The following is a 12,091-nucleotide window of genomic DNA, read 5'->3' as shown; positions in this document are numbered from 1 at the left end:
CAAAAATCATAATAATAATATCTAAGAAATTAAATGAGCACTGAATCACAAATTTATAATTATCATAAATATTCTATAACATTCTAATCTAACCATCACTATTTAGCATTAATAAGCAGTATATAAACAAAATGTTGAGAATGTTAAATGACACTTCAACACAATAATGTATGGTTTTCTCCTTTTTTAAGTGTGATAGTTTCTGGCATGCACCTGTGTTACAAAATAAAACCAAACAACTTTTGCAGTGAAATTAGGATCTTAATTTATTGTATTGTTTTATAATACATAATTTATCAATTAGAGGAGGAAATTGACTGGATGCTGTTTATTGAAGGTTAATACAATGTTTATGACACACTAGTTGAAACACTATGCCAAAAACTACACAATACCTGCACCGTACACTACGCAAACTATCCCATACACTCACTACTCCATACAATTCACTTTAGCAAGTATGCCGTTGAAGATGATGTCGGGAAATTCACAGGGTGTCGCTATGGCAATCAGCTGGGAATCCTGCTAACACTTAGGTTGAACTAACTGCAGTAGAAAGAGAAATAGAGAAATGGACCTGGTACCAAAAGTGAGTTGAGTCAAGCCGAACCATGCTGTGTAAATAAAGCAAAATATGGGTCGAACTCCAAAAACACTGGATCCTAAACCTCCCATAATGCAACTCATCTTTCATCAGATACCCCTGCCTCATTTTTTAGGACTCCACACCTCCAGTTTGTTTAGTCTCAAACCAATATAACCCTGATGACATCAGACCTGACAAAGCTCACATGATACTGTTTTCACTCCTTATGACAAGTAAACTGAACTTCCTGTTTAAAATCCGTGGATTGGCACATCATGTTTTATCATATATAATTATAGTTTTATTAAGCATTTATTAACTTTTTATACGTAGGTTGAGCTTGTGGTTAATTCCTGGTCTAATACTTTGACAACAAAAATCGTAAGTCAAGTGAAGGTGCCCTCACTAGATTTCTTTGAAGCTTTCAAACAAATCTCATTGCCTTCATCAGCGCATAGAGTTTGCTCAGTTGTCATGGAGAGGTTTTTATTCATGAATAAAAAAAAAAGTATTTCATTAATAAATGTAATTATAATAAGTACTTTATTTATAAAAATAATTAATTAATCCAATAAATACTGCAAAAAATACAACATGTTATATGATAACTGGATGTTTAACATTAAAACAAACACTTTAAAATGACTCACCTACATCTACCACATTATAGTGTGTTATAAAGTAATTATTAAGCGTTTATATACGGCTTATGAATGGGGATGGGGTTAAAATAATGTGCTACCAAATATTGTGGTTGTTAATGCTGTTGTAAAATGGTGAAGAAAAGGTGTCACCAGATCACACTCACACACACAGAGCAGAACGTTTAGAGAAGCATTTTCAACACATTTTCAGCTCTTCATATCCTATTTAGGTGATGTGTGCCTCTGTGTGTTCATGTGAGTGTGTGTAAAATGTTATTGGAGGGAGGGCAGCGCCACTCAATTGACCTCAGGGTCAAACCACTTGACCTCTGACCTCCCTGAGGTTTGCTCTCTCTTACGTGCACCCACCCAGACAGAAAGAGAGAGAGCATTATGGCTGTACTATAGATGCTGTTCTGTCAATCATCCAACTTCGTTTCCACTTCTTTTAAAAAATACACAATGGTGCACTACCAAATAGAACTACAGGTGTGTGTTTTGAAAACGACACCTTCCTAACGGACGGATGTAATACAGACATGCTGTTGTGCCTGTGTGTGTAGGACAGTTTATTTTGAAGTAATAGAAGCAATGTACAGCTGGTGCATGGATAATCAATGGAAACACAGGAATATTAGCCTTATGTAGGCACCTTACGTACAAATACAGAGAGATCAGAATAAATATGCTGTGTTTTTTTAAAAGTATAATTCAAATTCATTACAACTTTAGTAGCATTAACATCCACCAAACTTTCCCGCTTCATTGCTATCTTCAAGGATTTTGCAGAGGGGTTTATTCATATATCATTCATAGCCTGATCTATAGATATTGCATTCAAATATCATTTTTTTAATTCATAAAAACATGGCAAAATTGTTTTTTTTGTGGCTGTTGGCAGTTTTTTCAGATTTATGGACTGCTAATTAATAATTTAATTTTCCTAATAAGTCAACTAAATAAAACAAGAATTTTGAACCTGGTTTTATGTTCAAATTGGTGCTCTGGAAATGTATGCAACTTAGCAAATATTTAAAAAATATAATGCCTAATTTGAATATTTAAATGTACAATTTCAGAAAACTACAAAATATTATTGTCTTAATTCAAGTAATCAACTGGGAAAGTTTCATGTTTCATCTATTACATTTTCACCCTATTCACCCGCAGTGTCGCCCCTTGATACAGTTGTATAGAGTCCCTATACATCCCACAGTGGTGTTTTGTGCTCTCTCCTCTCCTGTGCTCACCGACTTGCAGTCTCACCTCCTCATTACTCCTTGTGTTGGACTGCTGAACCTCCAGGTGTGCAGCTGAACCACGACACTCACTACACTCTCTGCGCCCTCCCTGCTTCGCCTGCCTCTTTCTCATCCTCCTGCTTTCTCGATTTCACCTCTTCATCCTCTCCACGACTCGCTTCTCTCTTCCTCTACCCCCGCAGCTCTTTTTCCTTCCCACTTCCTCGTCTTCACATTTTGTGTTGGCCTCCCCTTCCCCTTCTCCCCGCATTCCTCCTTCTCCTGCCTTCCCGCATCACCTCCCTCCCCTGCCCTCCCCTCCCTCCCTCGCTCCTCATCTCTGTCGCCGTTGGCAGCCTATTTAAATGCTCCATTGGAGAAGGATTAAGGTTTATGCAAGGTCAGTGTGGGATGTGATAATTATAATCACAGCTTTTTGCCTGGCCAATGACGGCCATTTGTTATTCTCAGCTCAGTGGCTTCAGAAGCCCCTGGGGGGGAGCTGTTGGGAGGTGTTGACAAGAGGCTGGCTGATTTACTGGGCCTCCTCCTCCCCCTCCTCTCCCAACTCAGAGCTGGCTTTGGGCTTCGCACAGACCCCCCCCCCCCCCCCCCCCCCCGTCTAGCTCTCCTCCTATCTCTGTCCATCCCTTTTCTCCTAGTTCTTTTTCTTTGTACAGTATGTCTTCTCCTTTCTCATCAACACTTTACGTTTAACCCACCTCTCCTCCACTTCACTGTCTTTATTCAAGGGCGTTTCTGCTGTCTATGGAAGCTGTTGTGCCTCTGAGAAACGAGAATGAGAGGGGAGAGGTGTGGATGAGGTGACAGAATACAGCCAAAAGAAAGTCCAAACAGAAGTGTCTTGATTTTTATTGTATTCAACATTAACAATGACTGTTACAGTTCAAGGCACTTTAAAACAGTTACTGGAGATATACTTGCATTCATTTCTGAGGACGAACACAACCAATGCTACAAACGGACGCATTATATGTAAGTCGCCGTCATGCACACAAATGCATAGTTCAAAGTAAGTATATCTTCGGCCTTAGTGTCCGATTTCCGCTGGCACTATCCAACAAAAATCCTAATCCTTCTTCTCAGAGTCATAATTTAGTCAAATCTGAACACACACACACACACACACACACACACACACACACACACACACACACACACACACACACACACACACACACACACACATTTATAAATAGATAAACGTCTGCCTGAGATTCATCATGTTTTTAGGATTTCCCGTCTATACATCCATGGGTAAACTGAAGACAGGAGCTGATAATTGCTAATACAACATACTTTTAATTGAGACAAAAAAACAACTAAATCAAGTTGTCACCCACAGCACTTAAATCTATGGCAACATTACACTTCCTGTTTACGGTTTCAAATTGGAATGCAGTTTTCACAACAGCAACAGCATAGTCACCTCGCAAAATGTCAGCCACAGACACACACAGAAGCAAAGCCACAAACAACATTTTATTTGATTCCTATTTTTCTTCTCTGAACTGCTGGCTGACTTTTATTTCTTATATTTTGTTGTTGTTGTAATTAACAAAGGTAGCATTCCATTTGCTGTAGGTGTGCTGCCAACATGTTCTCACTCCTAACTCATCACATATGGACTCTTGGTTCGGACCCCTTGGCACTGGATACCCTTTTAGTGTTATTTTTCAATCTGTGGGGTAGTCTGATAGGCTTCAATACATAAGTTGGTCTCACTACGGGACACAAACAGTGGTCTCCTTGGGGAATGCCCTGTGTTTGTCTGACAAATACATCCACCCTGCCCTCCTCCCTGTGCAGACTACCTCAACTGACCTCCTCCTTTACTCCCGTCCCGTCATGACTACTACAGCCAGAGGTAGTCCTGCACTTCAAAAACTAGAGGGTACGTGGACCGTCATAGTTTGACACAAAGGACCACTGACCATTTGTGATCGGATCTCTTTTTCCCGCTGTACATACAAATAAACATGTACATCATTTCTGTTTGCAAAGATCCAATTTGTTGTTTTCAACTGGCGGGAGGCAGTAATGCTCTTTCAGTGCCTAGTCTGAAAGAAATTAAAAGAAAACACAAAATATGCGCTCAAATGCATCCCAGGCAACCTCGGCAAGTGGTTTGAGTGATCAAATTGCTATGCGTGATCATTGTATTTAGAGCTGTCGTCTTTTAAAAAGATTGCCCAAGTTGAAGTTTTATGTCTGCAGCCTTATATCTTTTAAAATTGTTATAGACTTTTTAAAAAACTATTTATTGACAAATGAACCACATATTTTATGGTCTTTTGTACTTATCATTTTCTCAGCACCGTTTCATGTCCAGCCTTGGCAGTGCTCCAACTGTCAGTCACCTAACATTGTCTATACAGATAATTTCAGCTAAACCTTTGTAAACGGTAAGGAATGAAGTAGAATGGTGATGTAATGAAATGCCAACATTGAGTAGCATTGGCCAGAACAATCCCAGTGTATCTATTTGGAGCTGACCCTTACAATCTGAGTCTATTCTGCGGCCTATTTGGAGCGGCCGAGAAAACAACCCCAGTTTAAACCTCTGCACACTGGGATTTGGGTAGAACAAGCCCAGTTTATACCTCTTCACACTGGGAGCTAACCAATACGACCTTCTCTGCTCCATTCTCAGTGTTTGTTACTGGTGGCCACTGCCGTGCTTTTGTAACTGCAGACCTGTTCCTGCCTGCCATATTTGCACCCTTGATGTTCAGTACATGATGCAGAGCTAACCAAGCCTCCATCCATCATCCCTCCAGTCAGCCAGCACTGCCAGCCATGTTTGACTGCTCAGGACTGCTGCTGGGGAATAGATTGGCAGATTTGTCCAGTTCGCTCACACACACACACACACACACACACACACACACACACACACACACACACACACACACACACACACACACACACACAGGGGACTAGTCATGGCCAGGGATCAGAGTGTTTTATAGTTGACTGGTGTTAGACCCTGAACTAAGCACAGAAGAAAGGGAGCAAAAGGCCAGGGTCAGACAGGGATTTGGGTGAATGACTCCTTTAAAGCATTGGAGCAGAGCTGTCAGTCTGTGTGTCATTCACAGGGGAGGAAGACGCTTAGAGGTTAGAGGTACGGCTATGGGGAGATGTTTTAAGTTTAAAATACATTGCAGGGGGAAGGTGATATGGAGACAAAAAAAGGCAGGGCTGAAGAAACACATTTTGTTCTTGTACCAGCAATGCACTGTGTGATTCAGAATCGACACGTTCACAGTGAACCCACGGATCAGGTGAGTCATAAATGAGATATTGGCAGGTCAGCGGGTAGGCCACTGGTTTGTTATAGGCTGATTTAAAGGGCTAACAATACATGTTAACTTAAAGATTGTCATTGGTTTGAAACTAGCCTATTCTAGACCTGAGAACCTGACCTGACCTGTTTACTGTGTTCTACTTCCCTGAACAGGTTTGACTCACCTAAAGGAATTTTCACTTCATTTTAATTCGGCACAAAAACAGCACATGCCGCTTATGCCAACCTAAATTGACGGTTCTGTGCGCTGTTGGGACTTCACCATGTGGTTGGAACAAAGGGAGTTGGGCCTACATGGGCCTACATCAACAGCCTGATTTGGGTTAAAATCACACCAAGCCCCAAGAAACGTTAAATCTCACCAAGGTGTGATGTTTGGGCCAAACTCAACACTGGGGTCTCATTGAATGAGGGCCATAGGCACCATGGGGGGCTCCCTGCGCTGCGGCCCTGGTGTCAATGAGACTATAAAAATCAGCGCTAACTACAACTCTGTGCCATCCCACGTGATTTGATTCGCATGAAAGGAGGCACAAACAACGTTGTTGCTTTTAAGAAAACCTAGGAATGCTTCTACATTCGCTGGTCGAACAATAGACTGTTTTGGATCCAGAAAGAGAAGCAGACAACTTGCCTGCAGAAGGAAAAAAAAATTTCAGAGGAAGAAAAGAACAAATTCTCTTGCCAATCAAGTCGACATTTGCTGGTCGTAAAAAAGAAAATTCCCTTAACTACTGCCACATTGAAGCTCCGAAACTCGAATTTAATAAAAAAATTCGAAAAACCACATCGACCGCTAAAATGTCATCTCAGAGTAAGAGGCTTGTGTCTGGGCAGAGATAGGTCATAGTGTGTTTATAACCTTGTTTGTTTTGTTCTAAGTTTAACTGTAATGATGATGTGTTATTGTGTGATCTTACAGACCACCGAGTTCCGTTAGTGCTGTGTAGAAACTACTGTTGTATTCCATGCTGCTGTAATGATGTTGTGGTTAAATCAGTCCCCCCCCGAGTGAGGTTGGTAATTGTAATTTTATCAGTTCAAAGACCAGTGCCGTGGCTGCCGAATCTGAGTTCGCCAGTTGGGTTTTTGTGTGATAAGGTAACAGTTTCTGTATTTTACTGCGGCGGTGAGGATCTGCCTTGTTTTGAGTGCTCTCTTCTTTTTCTATGCCTTATTGTTTCACTAACCCACACACATACTCATACACATATTGGTTTTGCAACCCATCTCAGATGCATGTGGTGTGTAAACGCGGCCATTTTTGTAGTTTTGAGTAAAGTGATCACGTACAAGACTGCATCCGGCACTCTGGTAGTCCTATCTATCCTCCACCATTTTTGTAGTCTAAACTACATCTGCCATTTTCATCGTTTTCCCTCCAAACCACCATTTTGCAGTCTCGCATGGCATGGTCACGTACGAGACTACATCCGCCATTATGTATTTTTCTCGCTTCTCCCCCTACACACACACACACACACACACACACACACACACACACACACACACACACACAACTCTCTCTCTCACCACAGATTGTTTGTTGATTTTAGATAGTAGGCTCGTAATTGTAGTAGTTGTTGTTAGTATTAGATATTATTTGACTTGATCAGTATTATTGGAATTTAATAAACTCTATTATACTTTAAAGAGCAGTTTTCTGTGAATACTTTGTATTGTGTATTGTGATAATAGCTGGATATCGTGGCCTGTGCTCGAATTCATACCTTCACTGTTCTCACTGAATGTGGAATAGTGAACAATGTTGACATTGTGAGTGAACACCAATTTTGAGACTTAGTTTATCGTTTGGTTATTGGTCCTTGATCACAGGGTGGTGCCCTATACACCTATACACCCTGTATACATCACCTATACACCTAAAAAAAAAAGAAACTTTACTGAAATTGATTCTAAATTCGTAATTAGTACATTTTTTGTTTTTTGAATTATAAACAAAACTCAATAAATAAGACATATGTTAATTAACACACCTGCTAAGTATTATGACAATAATTACATTTTACAATTGTTTCTCATATTTTGTACAGTTGTAGTCATACAGTGTTTCTTCTTCTTTCTTAAATGACATACAACTTTATATAAAATAATAATAATTTTCGGTAATTACATATGTAATCATTATATAAAGCTTTATGTCCTCACTGACAATTTAACGTTTTAAATAAATGTTATTAGTTTCATATTTATTTGTAAATAATTCAGGCGTCAGGCAGATTTTTTTTTCACCTAGAGACAGCATAAGGGCGAAATCTGATTACAACAAGCTGCGCTGGAAGCAGCGTAACTGAGGAAGACAGTATGTTTATGTTTGTGAGTGCCCATATAGCTTCAACTACCTGTGGTAATATCACCTGTGACAAACAACTGCCAAGTAAATCTCTTTTATCTGGAGAGCATATAATATTATACAGAGAAAAAGTCATGAACCAATTCTTCAGTAGCTACAGCAGAATGTATGCTTCTATATGATCCGACAAAGTTATATTTAAAATAATAGGCAAAGAAGACATTTTGACTTGTCATACTAGGAAAGGCACAAGTGTAAATTATCAAATTAATGATGGTTAGCAACATGATGGCTTATTCTCACTCTCACTGGATCAGAGCCATCATTAGTGTTATTAGTAATGTCGGAGAAAAATGTATTTAATGAACTCTGTTACTTCTCTTTAGGTTGAATCTGTCACGTCTCTATAGTTTGAACCTATTTTTCTGTGTCAGCCGTGTTTGCATGACTGAAAAACATGTTCTTTCCTATCTTAGGTAAATGACCATAGTCCATATGAGCTGGCTAACTAAACATTGACAACACGCTGTCTCCTGATTGACGGGGCGAAGTACGTCTCTAAGGGGTATTTATGCTCCTCTCAAGACCGAGGAAGACGTCAGACTTCCTTGATTCTCACCGGGTGAAGGAACTCTAGCCCTCTTCAGCTGAATAGTACTCTGTGACTCTGTTAGTACTCATCACTTTAAACATCTTGGGCAGATCAGAAAACTATCTAATCTCAAAACAGCTAAGTGTAAATGCTCAAATCAGATTGTTCAAGGCACCTCTGGAGGAGCTTTTACATTTACACTTGTGTTTAATGCGTTCCTTACAACTTCCGGAGGTAGTTTGGCCGATCTGATCACAATATGTCACCTATACACCTGTATATATATACACCTATATTTTCATGTGTAAATGCAACTGTTATGAATCTTATTTGGATTTTATCCTGATGAGAAACACTTGAAATGACAAGTTTAAATGATGCCTTAAAAGTCTCTAACAAAGGTGGCATTGGAGGTTCTGTTTTGTCCATCTTTATTTTAAATTTGTTTAATCACCACCAATTACTTCCACCATTATCCACTCCGTGGCCGTGACATAGGCAGTTAAAGCTGGATGGCAAAGTTTCCAAATTATTTCACAGTCCAAAACAATAAATCAAATAATTTTATAGGAATAAAATAACTCTTTGGAGATTATCACATATCTCTACTTCTCTTCACGGCTCAACCCTCAAGGATACAATGGTTCAGAGATTGACAGTAAAACTATTTGTATAGTGCATCATGAGAACATATGCTGACTTTGATGGCCAATGAGAGTGGGACCTATGTTGATGGTCCTAACTGTGTGGCCTTGTGAGAGATGATGAGAACCTTTACAAAGGCTTTTGTGCAGTGTAGACGAATGAACAGGCCAAAATGACACCAGGTTTCAACTTAAAGCAGCATTTGAACCAATGGATTTTGGTGAATGGAACTTGCCTCCGAATCCAATATGGTGTAAAGCTTGAGGAGTGTAGTCCTGTGAAGAAACAGGAAATGGCCATTATTTTTTGCTGCCGCTTCTCTAATTGTCTCTGCCAGTGTTAGACAGAGCCTTTTTGAAGGACAGGGTCTCTCATTAGGCATTCACACCCAGGGCTCTCTCCAATTGGGCTGCCTAAAGAATCTGAAGGCAATGCAATTGTGTAATTTGCACACAAAGTGGTCTGGATTGATCCAAAATAAACCTCTCAACTTTAAATGTGGAGGGGGAGAGGGAGGGCGTATAATTGCATCATTTAGTGAATTGATTGGCTGAGAGTCGATGGAAGGGAATCAGGAAGCAGCAGATAAACGGTGACAGCAGCGCGTTTTAGAGCGGGGACCCATCAACGCCGATACACACACACACAAAGATTTACACGCACACTGAAAAAAGAACACACAGAGAGACACAAACAGATAAACCAAGACACAAACATACAGAAACAGACACATGAGAACACAAACACACACAGAGTCAGATTAGACAGCACAAAGAGAACCCAGGTCCATATCAAAAACACCGAACGCTGCGAGGAGGGACAATGGAAGGCAGAATTAGAGGTAACAATAGATTTCATTAAGCCAAACTAGACTTAACGAGACAATCGATACGTCATAATTAAAGACTGTGAGCGGCTTAGACTCTAAATGATGACTGCTCTTATTAAGATGGAGCAGATAGTGAAAGGCTGTGTGACAATGGAGCTCTATAACTACCTACCACGGCAGGCCTTTGTGCTCACGCTGGCCTTTCACCAAGACAGATAGATAGAAGAGAGGAGAGGGAGGAGAGGAAACTAGGAAAAATAAGAAGCAGGAGAGGACAAGAGAGGAAAGGAGAGGAGGTCTATGCTTTTCGGATGGTTGCAGTAGTAGAAAAGAAGAACTGATGTGTGATGACATGAATGAAGGCACAAGCACACACTCACACACACACTCCTAGGCCTAAAGCTTTTTGTTCTGTACAGTACAGTTATACTCTCTCATGCATGCAGATCTTCCACTCCAACACTCTTTCATTTTTGTGTGTCCTGCAAAACACTACACTTTGTCCACATTTGACCAATGTGCTGACTCTCAGACATTTAATGAGGTATCAGAAATCTATTTAGTTAAAAGTAACATAGACCAGTAACAAGTAACATAGAACAACCTTGCTTCCAACTTTTTTCCAGTGGCCACTTGTGCTGTTGCAACAATAAATCCCCTGCTGCCTAAAAAGTATTTTCCCCATTGACCACCTTTGTTAAAGAGACGTCTATTAAACCGTTGACACACCTCCAGCTATATGAGCATGCTATGCACGTTGGTGTTGTGTCTCGGGAAAGAATAATATCAGCAATTTTAGAACTTTTTTGAACATCATCTTCATTGTTGGTTGCTATTGCCATTTGTATAAATACATCCATGGTTTCAAACAAGTCCCTTAGAAGTCTGCTAGCATAACATTCATGAACATATAAATTAGTTGCCGGATCCAGAACGGATTTAAGATAAATTAAGATAATCCTTTATGAGTCCCGCAGTGGGGAAATTTACAGGATTACAGTAGCATAGTGGATAGTGCAAACAAGAGACATAGTAAAAAACAATGTATCAAAACAAGTATTATAAATAAGTAAAGTAAAAAAAATCCACAATAACTAAAATAACTATAACAAAAAATATTATATATACAGACAGAATAATTGTTGTATTGCACAGTGTATTTATATTCCACAGATTGTTTTGTTTTTAGTGGTCTACTGGGAGCACAGCTGGTTGTGCAGCTTGACAGTGGCAGGAAGGAAGGACCTGCAGTACCTGTCCTTCACACACCGGGGGTGAATCAGCCGGTGGCTGAAGGAGCTGCACAGAGCTGCCAAGGCGTCCTGCATGGGGTTGGAGGTGTTGTTCATCAGGGATGATAGTTTAGCCACCATCCTCCTGTCTCCCATCACTTCCACCATATCCAGTGGACACCCCAGCACACTGCTGGCCTTCTTGATGAGTTTGTTTAGTCTCTCCCGGCTGTCGAGATGCTGCTGCCCCAGCAGACCATTCCACAAAAAATGGCTGATGCCACCACAGAGTCGAAGAAGGTCCAAAAGACCTCAGTCTCCTCAGCAGATAGAGTCTGCTCTGACCCTTTTTGTAAAGTGTGTGTGTATGTGGTCAGTCCAGTCCAGTTTATTGTTCAAGTGAACACCCAGGTACTTATAAGATCTCACAATCTCAATGTGGGTCCAAAGATGAGCTCACCAGGGGGCGGGGATGTACAAGGACCAGACTCTCTAGCGTCTTCATCGGGTGGGATGTTAACGCTACCGGCGTGAAGCCGTTGAAGTCCTTGGGTTGCGGGGTCTTTGGGACTCGTACCACGCAGGATGTTTTCCACAGCTGTGGTACTCTCCCCAGCTTCAAGCTCAAGTTGAAGACGTGCTCCACTATCCTGCACAGCGGGTCTGCGCTGGACCTG

This window comes from Anarhichas minor, unplaced genomic scaffold (genome assembly GCF_050575085.1).
Source record: "Anarhichas minor isolate MPS153535 unplaced genomic scaffold, ASM5057508v1 ptg000008l, whole genome shotgun sequence".
In the NCBI taxonomy this organism is placed as follows: domain Eukaryota; kingdom Metazoa; phylum Chordata; class Actinopteri; order Perciformes; family Anarhichadidae; genus Anarhichas; species Anarhichas minor.
The sequence above is the reverse complement of the archived record's forward strand: the minus strand, read 5'-3'. Positions refer to the sequence as shown.